Source organism: Chiloscyllium punctatum, chromosome 15, assembly GCF_047496795.1.
Source record: "Chiloscyllium punctatum isolate Juve2018m chromosome 15, sChiPun1.3, whole genome shotgun sequence".
Classification (NCBI taxonomy): Eukaryota; Metazoa; Chordata; class Chondrichthyes; order Orectolobiformes; family Hemiscylliidae; genus Chiloscyllium; species Chiloscyllium punctatum.
Genome location: NC_092753.1, coordinates 40,816,033 through 40,835,727, shown reverse-complemented (window position 1 = coordinate 40,835,727; position 19,695 = coordinate 40,816,033). Strand labels below are relative to the sequence as shown.

Here is a 19,695-nt window from a genome sequence, read left to right as displayed (position 1 = left end):
TGGAAACCATGTATTTTCTGCTCCTTCCCCAAAAGTATTCAAGAAATTCACACTAACCCCTCCAAGCTGCCGATTTTCCCACGATACTGATGTCTTGACGCAGCTATCCCCGCCTGAAAACATTTTTTGCTGATATTATTCAAAGCCCGACAGACCATAGCAAAAACGCATTTTACACCCCCTCATCCTGCATTCCCCAATCAACGCAAGTGTATAATGTAAAAACATGAGGAACACTTTTTCAATCGACTGTACTTGTAAGAGAAACCTCAGTCACACTTCCTCTCTGTGGAGGTACATGTCACTCCCACGTGTGGCATTTTTCCAAGAGTAACAGAACATCGGGGCCAGGCTAAATTCAATAATTTAGCCTGTTTCTTTCTCATCTGATGGGATTATTATGTGTAACATAGCAGCGATATCAAACATTCCTCATGGTTTTCGGAACGGTGAAAAATGTCTTAACGTACAGTCAGGAATCTTCTCTTCAAATGTGATAGATTTGGCAAATAGCGATGCTATAACCCTGACAAATATTCAGACTCGGGACCGACACTGATTTCACGTCCTGCAAGACCATCACTCTTCCGCGGCACTAAAGTCTAATCGAAGAGCATTCGATCTCACATGTTACCATTAGCGTCAAGAGTCCATCGCTTTGACTACCATTATCGCTCAGTTTGCTTCATTCCCACTGCCGTGAAAGTGAGATGTTGCCTGGAGGCTGTCTGATTGACAGGCAAAACCTCATCTAAATTACCAGACTTTTTTTTATGGGGGCGGGGGGGGGGCAGGGCGTAAACATCACTACGGATTAAAGTTGATCAAAAGCGAAAATCGAAAGGAATCAGTGGTGCGTGGTGAATTCGCTGCTGGAAAGGTCGCCAGGTATTCCCCGGTGATCCTGTCCTACTGTCGCTCAGTGAGTGACTCCAATTGGCAGACTGCCGGGTAAAGTGGGTCTGTTTGTGTGGGAGGTGGTGATGACTGTCCCCAACACGCTTTAATACTGTGGAACAATGTCCAAATTATAAGTAGGAACGAGTCAATTGGATTCGTCATCCGTACAGATCGAGGTATGCAAGGATTTATGCTGAATAACTGAATGTCTCTGGGTCTCATTAAACACACCATTAAACACATTTTCATACCATCTCTCAAGTGAGTCAGTTCGGATCACTAGATTATATTTTCTCAAGAAAGCGAGTTATCATTGTACCCTCCCTAATGCTGTACACTATACGCCGTGGATCCACCTGACACCGTTTGAATCTGCTCCACATTTACCTCCTGCAATGTGAGCACTTGAGTGGCAGATATTAAGGAGTTCCTTTCCCTTCACAGACTGCGGCTCTAGAGCAGAGTCTGTAAACAGAACGGGTTTCCCCACTGAGAGCTCTTTCATCTGGTGAATGCCCCTTCATCGAAATTCTGATCGCATTTATTTTCGGTCTGTAGCGGCCTCTTAATTCATCCGCAGCTGTGGGGAAAACTTTGTGAAAGACTTCACACTGTAGCGAACTGGCTGGAGCGAGGATGAAACTAGATTTGTTTTTTTTGTGGGGGGGGGGGGAGGGGGCGGGGAGAAGTGTTAAAAGTAAATCCAAAGAATTGAAGTGGGCACTCGGTATCTGGCGAGAAGCCTCTCTTGAATAATGCTCAGTGGGATCCTGGCGATCGGGATCCAATTCAACATCAGTGCTGAAGACGAGCCCAGCGTTCTTGGTCTTCGGGATCTCCAGTGGGCGGCAGTCAGTGAGCATTCGAGCCGAGCTCTGTACGCTGCTACAGCTGGGTTTATTTTTTTAACGCAGGCTACCTTCTCTTGCGCTCATCAGTTCGGAACGGTCTCGGCAGTTAAGCAGCACTCGTTGTGCTTGGCGTTTCCAATCCGTTTCGTCGCCCGGGGGGGGGGGGGAAATTGGGATGGTTGTCGGCTGTCATCCGCGGCGGGCGCTAGGACCTGAGAGAGCTCTGTGCGCCGCGGGAGCTCGGTGCATTCTCACAGCGGTAGCAGTGCAAAAGCCTTGAAAGCTGCGAGTGCATGTGTCGATCCAGATTCTCCTCGCTTCCACTCTCTGCTGCCGGAGCGTGCACTTCAAACCATGGGATGCTTGAGAAAGGAAAACCACGTCCCCTTGTGCCGTCGCGACGCCCCGTCATAGAGCTTGCGGACTTCTTGCACTGTCCCTCTCTCTCTCTCTCTCTGTCTCCCTCCCTCTTCACCCAGTCTCTTCTTGCTCTGTCTCCTCGCATCTGGCTCACCCGCTGCTGCAAGCAAACTGGCCACTTTTCAGGACACATGAAGCTGTGATCCCAGAGGAAATGCGAGTGCATATGGAAGTATTACCCTGGTAGCGAATTTGGCACGTTCGGGAAGGGGCTGCTTTTTTTTTGGTAAAAATTTGGTCGCTGTTTCAGAGCTGAGATTGGAGGGGAAGCGGTGGCATTTTCGCTGAGTGGGCGCTGTAATGATCAAAGGTGTCATTTGCTGACATCGGGACCAGCAGATCATTTCAGGAGGTTTGGGTAAGATTTCCTCACATCCTACATAAACTCCCGTGTCTCTTTTTTGTTAAATGCCGTAAATTCCTGCAGCCCACCGGATACATTGTAGATGCCTCCGTAATGCAGTTCCCCTCGACTCGGTTCTCCATAAGTTACTGCAGATACATGCTTTCGATACATTTGCCTCGAGCTTGCATTTTAAGATTGTCGTAAAGTTTGCAGACAACCGCAGAACCGGTGGCTGCATTTGTGGATTAGTTGTCAATTTAAAACGGTACGCCATATTTTCAGAAACATTTGAAGTACAGTGCGGATTTTATTTCGAGTACAGTTATTTCTTGGGAGGGGTATTGGTGGGGTGTGGGGGGAGGGTGGTGAACAAGTATCCACTATTACCAATCCTCTCCAAGTCCCTGTCCAAGAGAAACAGCAGCCTAGTCTGCTACATTTCTCAACTGGCAACGCCAATTACCCCTTCATTCACACTTGCCTTTTATTTTAAAAAAAAAGCCACTCCAGTTGGAGCTCTCCGCCAGTCACTGGTGTGAATGCAAATACTTCAAAGTGTGACCATAAAGACGATAGATACGTAGAAATGCCGTGTTTAACACACATCTAGTGTCAACATTAGTTCTGTATCCACTCGACGGAGGAAATGACCAGCTCCAAGTAAGATGGAGTTGGTCATTTATGTTTTTAAGCGTCTCTGCCGGTAACTTGCAAGAAATCCGTAGTCCGAAGGTTTCCAGGCCATGCTAGAGAGTGTGGGAGGGAGCCAACAATACATTTCACTTGAATTAATTTTGGCATTGGGTTAGAAACCTGCAGTAAGCGACTTGGCAAGCTGTGGGAAAAAATGGAGCCTCCAACCTCCGAGACCTGATTCACTCATGCCTTAAACTTTTTTTATATATATAAACTGCTTTATTTAAGCGCATCTCACTCTGTAGCTATCTTGTGAAAGATCTGGAAGTCTCATCTGTACCGCATTTGCTGAAGTGAAGCTGTTCCCACGCATTCTGTTGTAACGCCTCCTACTAAAGATTCACATCTTTAATTACTGACTCTGAATCACATTGGATTGCGAGGACTCTACACTGTTCCTTTGAACGATAGGAACTGATATCAGGCAAACCGAATTTCGTTTTTGACATAGAAGACAATTCTATCATTTAGTGCAATTATACACTGGGTTGGCAAGATCGCATTACACAATCACGGTGTCACGCTTTTAACGTGCGGACTGTATACCGAGGGAAAACTTCATCACCCACATCTAACAGGAGCCAGGCGAGGAACCCTCCACCTGCCCTGACCATGTCTCCATAATAACTGGCCTGGTTTGTGCCAAAGTAACAAACAGCGACTGTGGAGTGTCCGCCTACAGGTGCAAAGATCCACCCTGTTCGCCAGCCGTCAACTCCATCACATGCCGTCCACGGGAGATGTACTGAATACACAGCTAATCTAGTGTACTGTATCGACTCCTGTAAGTACTGCCTTTCAGGCGAGATGAATACATCTTTTACACGACCAAATTTTAGGAGCAATGTACTCCAGCCCATGTCCTCCAGCACTAAGTGAAAAGCTGTACTTCTGGTACTTTTTACAATATGTCAAGGTTATGTTTAGACAATGGTCAAACTGAACTTAACTCGCGAGGAACACTTTTTTTGTTGCTCTAGTGTTTCTGAAATGGACGTAATAACTTATTACCTATTTACTAGAAGCACTCTTACCAACGATAATGTAATTTAAGCAATGCCAGTTAATTGGTCTTTCGAATCGAACATATTTTGGAAGTCAGAATGCTGGGAATCTCAGGTTTAGTATTTGCAGACACACACAGACCGAGTAAAGGTTTCGCGTCCACAATGGCTTTGGGAGCCAGTTTCCGTAACTCTTTTGTTTTATTTTCGGATATCCGCAATGATTTGTTTGTGTTTTGAAATAATTTGTGTGTCTGCGCTGGGAACACGCTTCTTCAGGAGGCAGTGCAGAAGGATTGGCAATGAACTCGGAAATTAACACGCTGGTATGTTGTCCCCTCGACACCGATTTAATCTTCATGCCAGCTGTCCCCAAAGCGTGTGGTCCATAGCCCTAAAGCGGTGCCTCCTCCCAATTGCTGGCCACGATGGCTTGCTTCCACCGGTGTTGAGTCAAACACACGACGCGCTGCCTAGTCCTTTAGTAACATTAACCCCTGCTACTTCGAATATGTTCTTACTCAATTTGAAGTAGTCTTTTGGAGCATATACCCCGAGGAAAAAGCTGGGAGATGCAAAATATGGGAATTGCATGTGGTATGTTGGTTTTGTCTTCTGAAGAGGTAATGCTAACTGAGCATGTGGATATTTTCAAACTGTTGGTAGGCAAATAGGGGGCGCTCAAATTCTACAAAGATGTTAAGCTCGAAGTATCCTAAGATAGCCATGTCCTACTTTCCCACGCCTCTTTCAGTATTGACACCCTATTTGCTCCCCCCCCCCCCCCCCCCTTTCAATTCCGTTCCCCAGCAGGTGAATTTCAATAATAACTTAGCTAATTAAGGTCTCCAACTGTATATTCCCTTGGTCCTGAACAAATCTGTTTTTCCAGAATGTCGGCCAGCACCCAAACGTTTTGAGGGACTGGAACCGACAAAGACTAGTTGGCATACTATCTTTGCGATAGGCAGGACAATGTGGAAAACTTAGCAAACCGAGGGTCTGTTTGTTTTTCTCCTTCCTTGGGTGTGAAGACTTGGAGGAAGTGTAGGGCAGCATTTAGCCACGCTTAATGGAACAGTAACCGACGAACAGACTGTTTTGTAGACTAGAGTCAAAAAGTATGGTGCTGGAAAAGCACAGCCGGTCAAGCAGCATCCGAGGAGCAGGAGAGTCGACTCTATTCTCCTCCTGGGGTGCTACCTGATCTGCTTGCTTTTCCAGGATCACACTTATTCTCTCTGATCTCCAGCATCTGCAGTCCTCACTTTCTCCTTTTTTGTAGACGAGGAACAATCTACATATAACTGTATGACCATCCTCTGGTTGTGGCCGTGTGTCATAGATGGCTGGGTCTATTTGGGTAAATTTGGGTAGGCCATCAGAAGTAGTAATTGGCCATTCAGTCCCTCAAGTTTGCTGCACCAACTATTTATTGATTTGATTGTGACCTTAACCTATAACCTTTGATTCCCTTGCTGATCAAAATCGACTATTATAGGCTGTATTACAATGAAAAGTTTAAAAATCTTTCTTGTCTCTAACTTAAATGCAAGATTCTTACACCCATAGAAGAGGAAACATCTTGTAGTGCCCTGTCTATAGTTCCAATTTGTCCAAATGCTTTTATCCTAAGAATCAATGGTTGCATGTGTGGTGACTAGAAATACAAACTTTGTGATGCTCCTAATATTACTACTATTACTAGTTGTACTGATGAAACACACTTTATATAAATTGAATTAAAATATTTCTGAAATTGCTTTTTGTGATAAATGCTCATAGCTTGAAATTGTCGAGTGGGATCTCTGAAGGTGAAGTTGAACCTAAAATGGAAAATACCTGGCCCATTATCTCTCATTTTATTCAACTCTCATGGAATTTTTGAAACTGGTACACATTGGTTGACTTCCTACATCCAGTATTGTGATCAGAGTGACAGTTACTAGGGTCAGATGTCAGTAGGTTTTTATACCATCTAAACCTTTTTTTTCCCCACATTTTCCTATTGGTAATGGAATCTTCTGCCATAGATCAATGCAATAGATTTATTTTCTAGGAAGAAGAAGCAGTATTCTGAGTAGTTGTGCACAATGCTGCAACCAAAGTCCAAACATTATTTTTGTAGGGCTTTTGATTACCCTCAGTGATTCAGAGAAATATGAGCAAATAATGAGATAAAGATTGATCATCCTCATTTTTTTTTCATTTTACCATTGGAGCATTTTATAATGACAGCTTTTCTTGTAGAAAAGAGAAGGGAAATGTGAAATTAGAGCAGAAATTCTTGGCAACACACAATAGGGTCAGTCAGCATCCAAGATAAAGGACAGGTTGATTAATAATACTAAACAATATTTTTTTCTCTTTTTAAATATACTGTCTAATCTGTTTGAAATTACTTGTTTCTTGAATTTTTTTCCAGCTGATTTGGAATAATGACAAGTATAAAAGAAAAGATTGGGTTCTGTTTGATAAGTTTAGAAAAAATGAGATTATTTGATTGACATCAAGATTCTCAATCAATTTTTTTTTCTTGACTGTGACTTTCATAAAATACATGGTTTTGAAAGTAATAAAGATAAATGTATGTTGAAACTTCACGTGGTAGGTTACAAGTGTCATGAATGTGATTTGAATTATTATTTCCCCTAAAAATGAAGAAAAATAAAACATTTGGTTTCCTAGCTGTATTGCCACATTTTGACAGTAAAAACATGATGGATACTGTCAAAAAAGCGACACCTAATTAGTGAAGGAACTCAGACTGTAAACAACTTTTCTTTGATAGAATGTTTTGTAGACTTTTTTTGTTAAAATGTGGCAAAATGTAGCAAGTAGCTGAACAGTAACAATCTATTTCAAGTATAGAAGGAAAGAATAGCAGACATTTCTGTATCCTGCACATCATATCTATTTTACATATATATGTATTATCATGTTTTTAAACAGTTGTACATTTTAGAGTAGAGATGAATAACTTGCAATCTTCTCTTTGTATATGTTGGATAATTGGATATGTTACCTTGTATCTTAAGATAATTTTCAGACTTAAATCTGTTGACTATGGATGAACAGAAAACCATAGACATTCTCTTGAAGGACTTTTACCTAAAATGTCAACTGTCCTGCTCCTTGGATGTTGCCTGACCTACTGTGCTTTTCCAGCACCACACTCTCGACCCTAATCTCCAGCATTTGCAGTCCTCATTTTCATCATTCTGAGCATTGTGTGTAAAAATCTCCTCATCTCATTCTGATCAATGAACCAGTTGGGATGGAGAATTTGTGGTGATAGGGAAAGCAGGGATGTCTTCCGTGGAGGATGATGATGAGAGTAACGAAGACCCAGTGTAGAGTGGCCAGCTGCACAAAACACATCACAATGTACCTGATGTAATTATTGATCATTCACATTAATGAACCAATCATATTGCAAATCTGAGAAATATTCATCTACTTCAAATAGAGATTTTTATGAAAGATTATTTTTACAAGGTACCAAAATTCCAAGACACATGATAATATCACATGATTTGGATAAATAGTGCCATGTAGCACCCAAAAGCGTAATCACAGGTATCAACACATTCAAGAACTGCTTCTCCCCCACTGTTATTAGACTTCTGAATAGACTTCTCAAATTTCAAAACTAATGTTATCTTACTTTTTGTGCATCTTTTTTGCAACTATAACTTTGTATTCCCCAATCACCCTATGATCTTTGTATGTTATGATCTGGCTGTACTGCACACAAAACTTTTCATTGTAATTATGTAAATGTGACAATAATATATCAAAAAAAGAGGAAGAAGGCCATCGAAGAAATGGCTGACTTGAGGAATAATTGGAACCGCCAGTGAGTGTTCTGATGGGCATTGATATGGATCACTAAATTGAGTCAATAGTAAGGCAAATCCAGAAACTATTTTTATATGTCTTTTCAAAAAAAGTGTGGTGAAGATTTAATGTAATGCAGTTTTTTTTTATTGTTGTACATGCTGTGAAGAGGCAGCACAGAATATTTGTAGTGTTTTCAATTCATACTATTCATGAGCATCAATTGATATTTAAGTTGCAGTGAAAGTGCATGTATGCACTGGTTTTTCAGTGTGTCTTTGGTGGAAAAATTGAGAGAGCAATAGTTTGACACCTTTTGTCTACTTTGTAGTAAGAATTATTATTTGTATTGTTGATAACCGAGAATATTTGTATTCCAGAATACTTCTACCATCTTGAAAATATAAATGTGTCTCTATTGTTGCAGGTGGCTTTGTCTGAAAATAAGTACACAGCCATTTTTTCTGGTTGGAGAAACTGCTTTATGGCAAGTTAATGTATGTCACAAATAATATATTCCATTCACCCTACATAGCTGAACATGGCAAACTGGGCTCAACTCAGATTGCAAATTTTAGTGTGATTGTGTACATTCTGTCGAGAATAGAAATTATTTCTAAATTATAATTGACTACCTAAAGTGCTTGGCTGTTTTAATGTGCTGTGGGATATGACTAATAGTGAAAGGCATACATAGCAATATACACGTTATGAAAAATTCATAAATTTCAGTTAGTTCAGATTAGAGTGAGATTTGGCTCATTGGTGAAGACTATGAAATTATAATAGTTTGGAAGATCTGGAGCAGGTGATTTGGCTAATGAACTTTCATACTGTGGCGTCACAGCCTGAAATAAATTGGATGGATTATGGAAAGATAGGCTACAGACATTCAGACACACAGTACTAAACATTACTCTATCTGCAAAACTGATCAATTTGCTCAGATGGGGTGACCACCTTTTCCACATAGCGCAGCCAATCTTGCATACATGTGAATAGATCAAATGAGGTTTAATCATTTTATTGAGCCAACTAGATGCATTGTACTCAATAGAGAGCTTACTGAATAAAATTGACCCATTTCATTTTGGACTTGCATATGCTAACACCTCGCGTGGATTCAATTTTTAAAATGGGGGCATGGTGATGTTCTTGTGTATTAAGACACAGATTAATGGAATGTTCATTCATGCATACAGTTCCCTACGTGTTGAATTCCTTATTTCAGTTGTGTTGTCAGGAAGGAGAGCCATGTGCTTTCCCCACAGGGAGGGATGAAAAATTGGAGGATGAATCACCCTGACTACTTTTGAAAACTACTAAGCAGCTGGCTTAGGAGCAGCATTAATAGAGGTGTCATATGGGAGTTTCTGTTACTTTCTTGGCCTGGATCTGTGTAACAAATGAAATATTTTAAAATGTGACACTTTACATTTAATTACTGTATTCTTCATGTTTCTATGTCCTTGCATAATTTGGTGACAACAGAAGTGTGCATTTGGGAGTTTGGAACATCTTACAAAACAATGGGTAGATATTTTTAAGAATATCTTTAATCATGCCACATGAGTTTAACACGAAAGCACTGTTTCTGCTGAATTTATTTTAACAATGGAGAAAATTTGAGGTCACTTCTGATAACTGATTCCTTTTGGATCAGTTTATAGCTAAAACAATTTGAATTTGGAGGTCTTCATTTGAAATCAAATATTGTTATCAACATGGATAGATTATTTTTATTTAAGAATGCTTCAAAGGAAGCAAAACTTATTATTTTTGGCTTTTTGGTTTGTGGGATTTGTACTATTCCAATATTGAGTTTCAACCTCCACTGGAAACATGCCAGTAGTGGTTGGGAAAAGAGGAATGAGACTATATGCCTATGTCATTGGCTCTGGCTGTCTCTAGTCTAATTCCTGCCTCAGGCGACTGACTGTGTGGAGTTTGCACGTTCTCCCCGTGTCTGCGTGGGTTTCTTCTGGGTGCTCCGGTTTCCTCCCACAGTCCAAAGATGTGCAGGTCAGGTGAATTGGCCATGCTAAATTGCCCGTAGTGTTAGGTAAGGGGTAGATGTAGGGGTATGGGTGGGTTGCGCTTCGGTGGGGCGGTGTGGACTTGTTGGGCCGAAGGGCCTGTTTCCACACTGTAAGTAATCTAATCTAATCTAAATCTAAAATTTGTGGACATTGACACCTTGTCTGCTGGAGATTGATTATGTGGAGGCTATTGGCTGGGGCAGGATTGTAGGTGGCAGAAGGTGATGGGAATATGACCGCAATCATGAGTATAATTTTTTGAGATGGGAGATGACTTCAGATTAGGAGGGGAAAATTTGGAGAAGACAACCAGCCTAAAAAGTTAGCAAGATGAAATATCATCTTTACTAACAAATATCTAGGCCACCACCTTGACATTCAATGTTTATACCCAGTAGGCTTGAATTTAAATCTGGGCATCTGTCATTGAAGACATGCCAAAAAAGTATTTAACAGTAGCAAATAGACTTTAGTTTGTACAATAATTGCACTTACTTTGAGTTTAGTTATTGATATGAACCATGTCTTCTCTAAAGAGTCATCATTAGAGGTCTACAGTACAGAAAAAAGACCATTGAGTCTGCCAGTCAAAAATAAGCAACAACTTTGATCTAATTTTTCAACACTTGGCCCATAGTCTTGTATACCTTGGCATTGCAAGTGCACATCTAAAATCAACTTGAATGTTATGAGGATTTCTGTCTCTACTATTGCAATGAGGATTTCTATTTCTATCCTTACAGTCTGAGAGTCTCAGATTCTCAAGACCGTTTGGGTGAAAAATAATTTCCTCACACCCCCTCAATGTCCAATGCCTTGCCTTAAATCTGTGTTTCATGTCATTGATCTCTCTCACGGGAAACGTGCATTCTTATCTGCCCTTTTAACTTCGTACAAATCAATTATTTTTCTTCACAATCTCCTGTCTGCCCAATATCCATTACAAAAACTCTCCTGCCTAGGAAACCTCATGGAAGTCTCCTCTGCACACTATTCTGTGCAATCACGTCCTTCCTATGATGTGAATTCCAGAACTGTGTATAATATTCTTGATGCAGCCGAACCAATGTTTTTATATCGTTCCAGCATAACCACTTTGTTCTTGAACACACCGCTTCAGTTAATAAAGGCAAGTATACCATATCTTCTGAAACACTTGTCTCCCTAATGTAAGGGCCTGGTGGTAATGCGTATTATCATCCCGCTGGTCCTCAGTGCTTCCGAGGTCCTGCCATTCATCATATATTCCCTTGCCTTATTTGTCCTACTCAAGTGTATCTGGATTTGCAAATTTATCTGGATTGACTTCCATTTGACTCCTTTGTCTGCTTTAATTGGTGGCCATTAAGAGCAACATAAAAGTGAATCAATGATCATACTGGGTTCTGGGTACTGTGGAGATACTGTCATTGACCCTCCTTGCAATGCAAGTCTATGGTACTGACTCGTATTAAGTCAGAAGGGTAGACCTCTCTTAGTCTTTAGAAAGAGCATGTACTTGAGTAAGAAGAGGTTTATTACTTAATGTAGGCTTTTTATTCGAAAATCTCTAGGTAAGATGTTATCTCTTCGAATAGTAACTAACATACTGCATGTCTGTAGGCTGTAGAACTGACCAATTACTAACAACAAACTGGCTCCTTCCAGAGATGGACATAACTCTCCCCACAAAAAACTAATGACGAAAGTTTGAGTGGAGCCTTAAGGCCAACTGCAAATGGTATCAGCCACTGGTAGCTTGTCATTGAAGTAATTCCCTCTTCCAATCTCTTGCTCAAGTAAATAAGTATTATCCTGATTAGACAGAACCTATTGGAGCATCATTAAAATCCAAAGGTTAATACATCAAATTTAAGATTTGGCTGAGAGACATCTTCCTTTCCACACTGAGTCTAAGGATTTGCCTAATTCAGAGGTAGAGGATAAAAATACTACTGAGACTTAAAGAGATACTTGTCTTGCATAGCATTATTATGTTTATGAGATAGCAATAGGTAAAATTTCTATGAACTGTTAGGCTGTAATTGTAATTATTTGGAACCTAGTATGTCACATGTTTTAATTGGGGCCATGTGCAAGACTGCTCAACAATGACTTGATGTCACATTGGATGGAAATTCAGAATTAATATATGCTTATTATCTTTTATCACAAATCTGAATGTATCCCACAGCTTAGAAAAGTTGAGAAAGTGCCTTAATGTAGAAACTTTCTCAATAGCTCTCATTATGAGTATATGTGGAACATAAATGGTGAGAATTAGTACACTTTTAAAACTGATCCTTTAATATTTAAATGTTTTGAAGGCTTCTTTACAAGTTTGATTCAAATTTGATATTCCCAAGGGATGTATGCAAAATTGATCAAGTAACTACAATAATAAAGACTGAACTTTGAATTGAAGAGCCAACTTGAATTCACATTGGTAATAAAGGTCAAAATACCATTTTAGTTTGACTGGAAGTAAAAGTTGAATATGACAACTCCTAGCAGGAAGATTTTGAAAACTGACTTTTATTGAAAGTTTTATAACTTCACAGAGTCATCTCTATGTTGTGGAAGCAGTAAATTCGGCCCATTCAGTTTACATCGACTCTCAGAGTACCCCGCCCAGACCCATCCCCTGACCCTATCTCTATAACCCTGCATTTCCCATGGTCAATCCACTGAGTCTGCATGTCTTTGGACTGTGGAGGAAGCTGGAGTACCTGGAGGAAACCCATGCAGATAGGGGAAGACAGTCAACTGAGGCGGATTCAAACCTGGGTCCCTGGCACTGAAGCAGCACTGCTAACCACTGAGCCACTGTGCTGCCATAAATGTGAAATTATGATTTTTGTTTTAACAACTGTTACCTCCAGCAAACTAGGACCCTAATTGAACCAACATTCTTGGGTGCTAATGTAACACTGCAAATATTGGTACCATTTGGTGCACAAAAATATTGCCATGTGCCCATTTGAAAGTGGGGAGAAACATTATTGCATATTGTGCTGCTTGTAGTCTGAGACTCCATCCATGAGCAATAATACAGTTTATAGAAGATTATGAACCAAGATGACCAGAACTGAGAAACAGGCAAGTGATCACTCTCGCTTCTACTTTTTTGGTCATGGATCACTTTGTACATGAAACCATTTTGAATTGTTTGCTTCACCTGCATTGTTGTTTGAAAATCTAATATTTAAATGTTTTGAAGTCTTCTTTACAAGTTTGATTCAAATTTGATATTCCCAAGGGATATATGCAAAATTGATCAAGTAACTACAATAATGAAAACTGAACTTTGAATTGAAGTTATTTGATTTATTTTAGAAGGCTTTGCTAAAAGCAACATTTTTCTTTCTGAGCAATGTTTTTAGTTTTGACTTTAAGACATGAAATCCTGGTTAAGTACCTAGAAAACAGAAGCAGGAGTATAATGTTCAACCCCTTGGCTTGCTCCACCTTGATCACAGCATTATTCTCTCATAATATCTCCAAGTCCCTTGATGTTTGTAATATGATGAAATGAACCAATCTCAGTCTTGAACATGGTCAATGACTGAGCCTTTATATACTTTCTTACTTCAAATTTAAAAACCCTCTCCCTCTGAGTGAAGAAATGCTACCTCAACCCAGTCCTAAGTAGCCTTACACTTATCTTGAGACTCTATCCCCTTGTTCTAGACCTCCAGCCAAAGCAAAATCCTGTTTAATCTTCTAGGAGCTGTTTTATCCTCTGAGATCAGCAGACTTCTTAGATGACGATAAAAGTTGTGTCACTTTATACAATAAAACTTTCATCCTAAGGATCAATCTGAGAATTGGGCTGGAAGTTTCTGTTTGCTTGCTATGCTGAAATTTGCATGATGGAGCTGTATTTTGGGGTGATAGCTCATACAGTGGAAATCATGAGGTTGGCTTTTTTTTTGAAGGTTGGATCTTCAGATGCTTGTGCAGTGCTGCATGATTCCACGTAGCTGTCCAGAGCGTGGGTGACATGTATGCACATTACACACAGCTTGATCTGGGCAGACCAGCAAAATATTGTAATGGACTGGACTCAGTGGCCATGATTTATCCATTAATTGCTGTATAACATTTCTATTTTCTGTTGAACTCCCTGTAGGTACAAATCCACACTGGGAATATTGCAACCAAAATACACACAAAAAAAAATTGTCTGTTATCATGAATATCACAGATCCATCTGAGAAGAGTGCAATGAACCTTATTTTAAAACCATCTCTGGACTTTGGCTATCTTACTGAAATAGGATTTGGCAATTCTTAATGTAGATCCTCAAGGGTATATACTCTAAGTCAGAACAGTCAGAAGACACTACTGTCATTGTAGCTCCAAATAAATGATGCAGCAGAAATCAAAAAACAAATGGTGATCTATCCTACTTTAGTCACCTATTTCAAAATCCATGTTGGAAGTCCCAAGGATTGTATTATAACAACATCATATTAAGTCTTTACTTTATACCTTCCACTATAAAATTTGGAACATTGATGCCATAAAACCACCTGGATAATGCAGGCCATATTCTGTTCTTTAAGAACTCCAGAAGAGCATTGAACAGTCCAGTTATCTATGCTACATCTATTGTCACCTTAGCAACACTGCTCGACCTTCAGCACCATTGCCTTTGTGCTTATTTGTTAAATATTTGTGGGCAACCTCTGGCACCGAGGTGGTTGCTCTGGTGATCGATTCATCATCGCACTATTTGAGGATTACTTAATATAACATGCTTTGAAATGCGTATGATTATTACCACAGTGTGTTTTGTATATACAGTCTTGATCCTCCTAGTAAGCAGCACATTACATCTATAAGCACTAATTATCATGCAAAATATAAGAGCTATGCAGCCACTGAATCACATGAGCAGCAAGTCCAACAGTTTGCCTACCTGAAGGCTTTTCCATGGAGCTAAAGAATTGTGATAGTTGACCACTGTTACCCAGCAGTGTTCTGCAAACCCTCCATAAGAATTGTACAGATTTTTGCTATGTCTCTTAAATGTTTTGAATTCAAATATCTGTTCTTTTCACCTTGCCCATTGTGCTAGGTCATTTTTAAAATATCTGGCATTTTGAAAATATTTGCATAACTGCTGCTTGTCAGTACCTTTAAATTTAAAGGCTGGTGATTTTATTTGTAGATGTGTGTGCATTGCATTTGCATAATTAAAATGTGATGCATGTTTCATCTCCATGAAGCAGAGGTGAATGTATTCATAATTCTGTGAAAAATGTTGCATTGCAAATAGTTCTGGGCTGGTGGTCAGATGTTTTAGTAACAGTGACAATGTTATCACAATCTGTGGGAATGAAACTTCTGAGATTTTATTAATAATCAAGAACCATTTGAAATGTACATTTGGGGATTCATGGTATTCATTTCATGTTGAATTGAAATGAATATTTTGCCAATTGTGTCTTTCTTAGAAGAACCAATGTGATCTTAATTTGATACTGTGCTTATCAATAGCCTTCCTATTGTGGGGGCTATATGAATAAATGACTATCGACCATTCTTAAAGTGCAAGCAGTTCCAATGGTGGTATTACTTAATTTTAGAAGATTTAACAGTTTAAACACCTTTTTGTAGAGCATGAAATATTTTTTGGGTTCTACTGATTGCAGGTCATTCGCAGCAACCACAAACTGCTGTTAGTTATTTCTGCAACCTGCAGGGAAAATGTATTCCAGCCTTGTATACCATGTGCTTCCAAAAATTACTCCTGGTGTGTGTGCACAGAGCCATTAATGTCATTCTGTCCCTGACAGCTGCCTGACAAGTATTAATTTACCCCAAATCACAGGTTGTTCAAGCTGGCTAGAATACGTTGGTGCCTTCCTAGGGGTGGAATCCAGCCAGTCCATTCAGTTACATCTTGTGAAGCTGTCAGTCTGTTTTCTTAGTAACTGTGTAGGGGTGTGGCAGATACAATGCTGAATTCTGGGTATCTGAAATTTGGTCTGAATCTCATTGCTAAATTGAGTTTTCACTAAATATCTTACTAAGTTAGAGTTAGTTGTTGCTTTATGTATGATAAATCTGGATATTTTGCGCCTGTTAGATTTACAATAATGACAGCACTTCCCCACAGTAATATTGTATCTCTATTTGAAATTGATAGCTGACCCAGAGTGTCAATTGCTTTCAGTAGTATCTTAAATTTGTACGTACTGTATTGTCTGATTAAATCACCACAAGCTACCGTTTAACTTGGCTACTTATTCGGAAATCTCTCAGATACTGATTTAAACTTGTTTGCATGTAGAAAGTTAAGCCTCACAACTCAACTTGACTATTACTGATTTTTTAAAAATAGTTGAACTTCGCTACAATTCCAACCAACAGTATCTGTCTCTGTCTCTGGAGGTGTCCAAGGTTTGATCCTTGTGCAGTGTTGTTCATTGAAGTTTTGCTAATGCAAACGTTCCGGTGTTGGATTCTTATATGGATTTTCATCATTAAGGTCCATGTTGTAATTATTATTGATTTTTCAGATTATTTCAATCAAATTATTGACCATGCCTCTGGAACGATCGAGTCTGCAGCTTGCTGCCTTACTGTAGCTTCTCCATTCCTTGTCACATTTGGCATTGACTTTCTGAAAACACAACTTTGTCAGGAACTCCTTAAGTTCTCCTGTGGGACTATCAGTTGTCCTTGTGGCAAGATGCAGCATTCATGAAGCAATTGATAGAAGAGTTTTTTGTTTGTTTATGTAGCTTTGACTTCTTTTCCTAGACATAGCTAATTGCTTTCAATTCTTGTATAAATTTGTTTTTGTCCCTTAATAGTTTATTCCAGACTGAGTTGCTGCTAATTCCTTCATGTGCAACTGTTTATCTTTGATTATTTCAATCTATGAGCAGTTATTAAAGTTTTAAAGTTTATAATACCAAAATTACAATTCATTTACCTATTTATGGTTTTGTAAAATTGACTATTAGTTCGTTATGAATTGTGGTTTTAATTCACATATCCTCAACAGCATTCCTTGCTGCTTTGTGCTAATGACAGCACATAATCTATTTTGGTTAATCAAAGTGAGGTGACAATGACTTGGTTTGGTCTCACCAGATTTACTCCAAATATTGGACAGTGAGTAGCACCCTCATTGTAAATGATAAGGAAAGATTATTGGATGCTGAATTCAGGTGATGTTGAGTGTAAAAACACAAATGGAGCCAATGAATCTTCATCTGGTGTATGCCCATGGAGGCTTTGAGTAACTGTGACACAAACGTTTGAATAAATTTTCATTAGCCGGGCTGGATACTGAGCCCAATCTGGTGAATTGAGCTCAGGCAATTTTTCACTTATGCAAGAGCATTATTGCCTTTGGGAAGGAAACTGACCAGTAAGACTTGCTTATTTTTAAGATATTGGTGCCCTCTCTCCACCTGGAGCCACTAACTAGGAAATGCATTTGTTTTCCATGAGAACTGTGGAGTTCTGGGAGTACTTTTGAGCCATAGTTATTTTCTTTGTTCCCTTCCAGGTTTGCATGTACATTTTTGGCCGCTAATTTATACATTATTCACTCTCAACTAGTTTATCAAAGCTCCAATTTGCCCCATCACTGACCACATGTGTTTCTTCAGTTTTTTGTAAATTTCTGAATTCTTCCCACCCTCTTGAGACATTAAGATTCCTATCCATTCCTGAATCCTTCCCCATGCCCACTGGACTGGTCTCTGTACATTGCTATGGTACACGAGCTTTAAATTACCCTTCTCCACTTCTTGAAACACTCACTATTTAAGCTCCGTACCCTTGGAAGCAACCACCTCCACTTCAGCCTCCATTCTTCAAATTTTTGAAGGTGCTGTTAGGAGCAGATCAGGAACCAATAACACATTTCAATAGAAGAGTTTCACCTAGCCAGAAGGGTATTAGTTTGAAGTCCCCAAAGTTTGGGAAAGTTTGTGTTCAAGTTTTCAAGCTGTGACAACCAAGAAGTTTAGGTCATCAACTGGGGAGAGTCTGTGAAGTAAACTAAAGTGTTAAAATACAATTGACCTTTCTCTAGGAATGAGTATCTATGAAGGATCTTACAGGGAAGAGGGTTGAAGGGTTTTTGCTGTCCATTTTAGGATCTTACAAAAAAATTTACTTTTCTTGTGTAATAGACTTGTGTTTTTGTCTTAAACATTGACAGCCTTGTATCAATGTTCATTGTCGAACCTAAGCATGAATTGAAATTTAAAATGATTAAACCAGGTTTCACTCTGGAATTTGATGTGCAGTATCTCCATCAACTTGGATCATAAGCAGCTGAATGGCCTCCTCTAAATGTTGTTTCTTGTGAAATCACTGCCCCATTGGCGAGCATACACCAACTTTCAAGACCCATGTGACTCAATGTCTCCTTGACATAATCTCTCCTTAAATTTTTTTAAACAAAATATGATCTTTTAAAACAAGCTTTATGTTCTATCGCCACGTTCCATCTGGCTTGATGTTAAATTTGATTTATCCTGTGAAAAGCCTTAATCTTCGAGTTGCAGTGTGGCAGCAGACAGACATGATATAATAATTATCTCCATTCTTGCAGTCTACGTAAGCTTTCTGTCTTTGCAAGAGGCAGTTTTTTTTAAGATGTTCCTGACCACACGTGCGTGTTAGCATCACCGCAGTCCCACATGCCAGTATATAGTACAATTGTTTTGTATCTACAGCAATCCAAGAGTGAAGTGCAGCCAAATTTTCATTGCCTTGAAACAATTTGTCAGAACTATTCAGTCCTGGAAGTAAAAACAAGTTTCTGTGAATAAGCATATTAAACTTGTCTTTGGATGTTCGTTTTAAATTGTTCAATCTCTGAAGCATGTTTCAGTCAAGAAATTGGCAAATAGTATTCGTAATGAGAGATTGGATAGCACGTCCAATTTTCTTGTCTCTCGATGGCAATCAGCACATTTTGTGCGACTTCTCTGGAGGGCTATATTGAATTTTGTGCCTTATTTTCTTTTCCAAAGACTTCAATGTTGAATAAGAAGCTGAACTGGACATGGTTGACATCTGTCCTACTTTCTACAGACTAACTTCTGCAAGTACTTTTAGACATGGGTTCCTCAATTTTATATGTAATGGAATAACATTCTCTTTTGATTTAGATATGAACTTCAGAGGGCCTTGAGGTGCAGGATATTGGATTCTAAAAGTTAAGCCTGAGTGCACTTGCTTTACACTAACAGACCAGCAAGGAAATCTTATTGCATTCCCTTGAATGTTAGAATGATCTCTGCAGCCTTAACAGCTTTAAGTTGAGCGTGAGTTACAGTGAGGCTCCAGGGCCATCTTGGAGCATGAAACTGCTGTGCATAGGTGTACTTTTGTTGTCTGGGTGCACTATAACCTGCATTCAGTCTAGTGAGTGATGGGACTGCATTGCTTCCTGCACAATGTTACCTTCTGAAGATTACAAATGTACCAGGGAGTTGACTAAAGTGACTTGAGGCAAACTTTTGCCTTTTTTATGAATCATTGAAGGCAGCAAATATTTTTAAAACTTTGACTCACCATGAACAATACAATCTAAATATTCAGCTACTACCCATTAAAAATCATTAGTAAACCTTCATGTG

General features: G+C 39.4%; 1 protein-coding gene across 5 annotated transcripts in view; it reads left to right on the top strand.

Annotated features, from left to right (window-relative positions):
* The first annotated feature begins 1,630 nt into the window (after positions 1–1,630).
* LOC140486208 (interleukin-1 receptor accessory protein-like 1) overlaps positions 1,631–19,695 on the top strand; it is a 1,398,735-nt gene continuing 1,380,670 nt past the window's right edge. For 4 of the 5 annotated variants that reach the window (XM_072585029.1, XM_072585030.1, XM_072585026.1 and 1 more), the window contains exon 1: positions 1,631–2,529. The gene's annotated coding sequence lies outside the window, so the exon portion shown is untranslated. Of the gene's footprint in view, positions 2,530–2,931; positions 3,998–19,695 lie in introns of those variants that run through there. The other variant, XM_072585027.1, reaches the window with a different exon arrangement.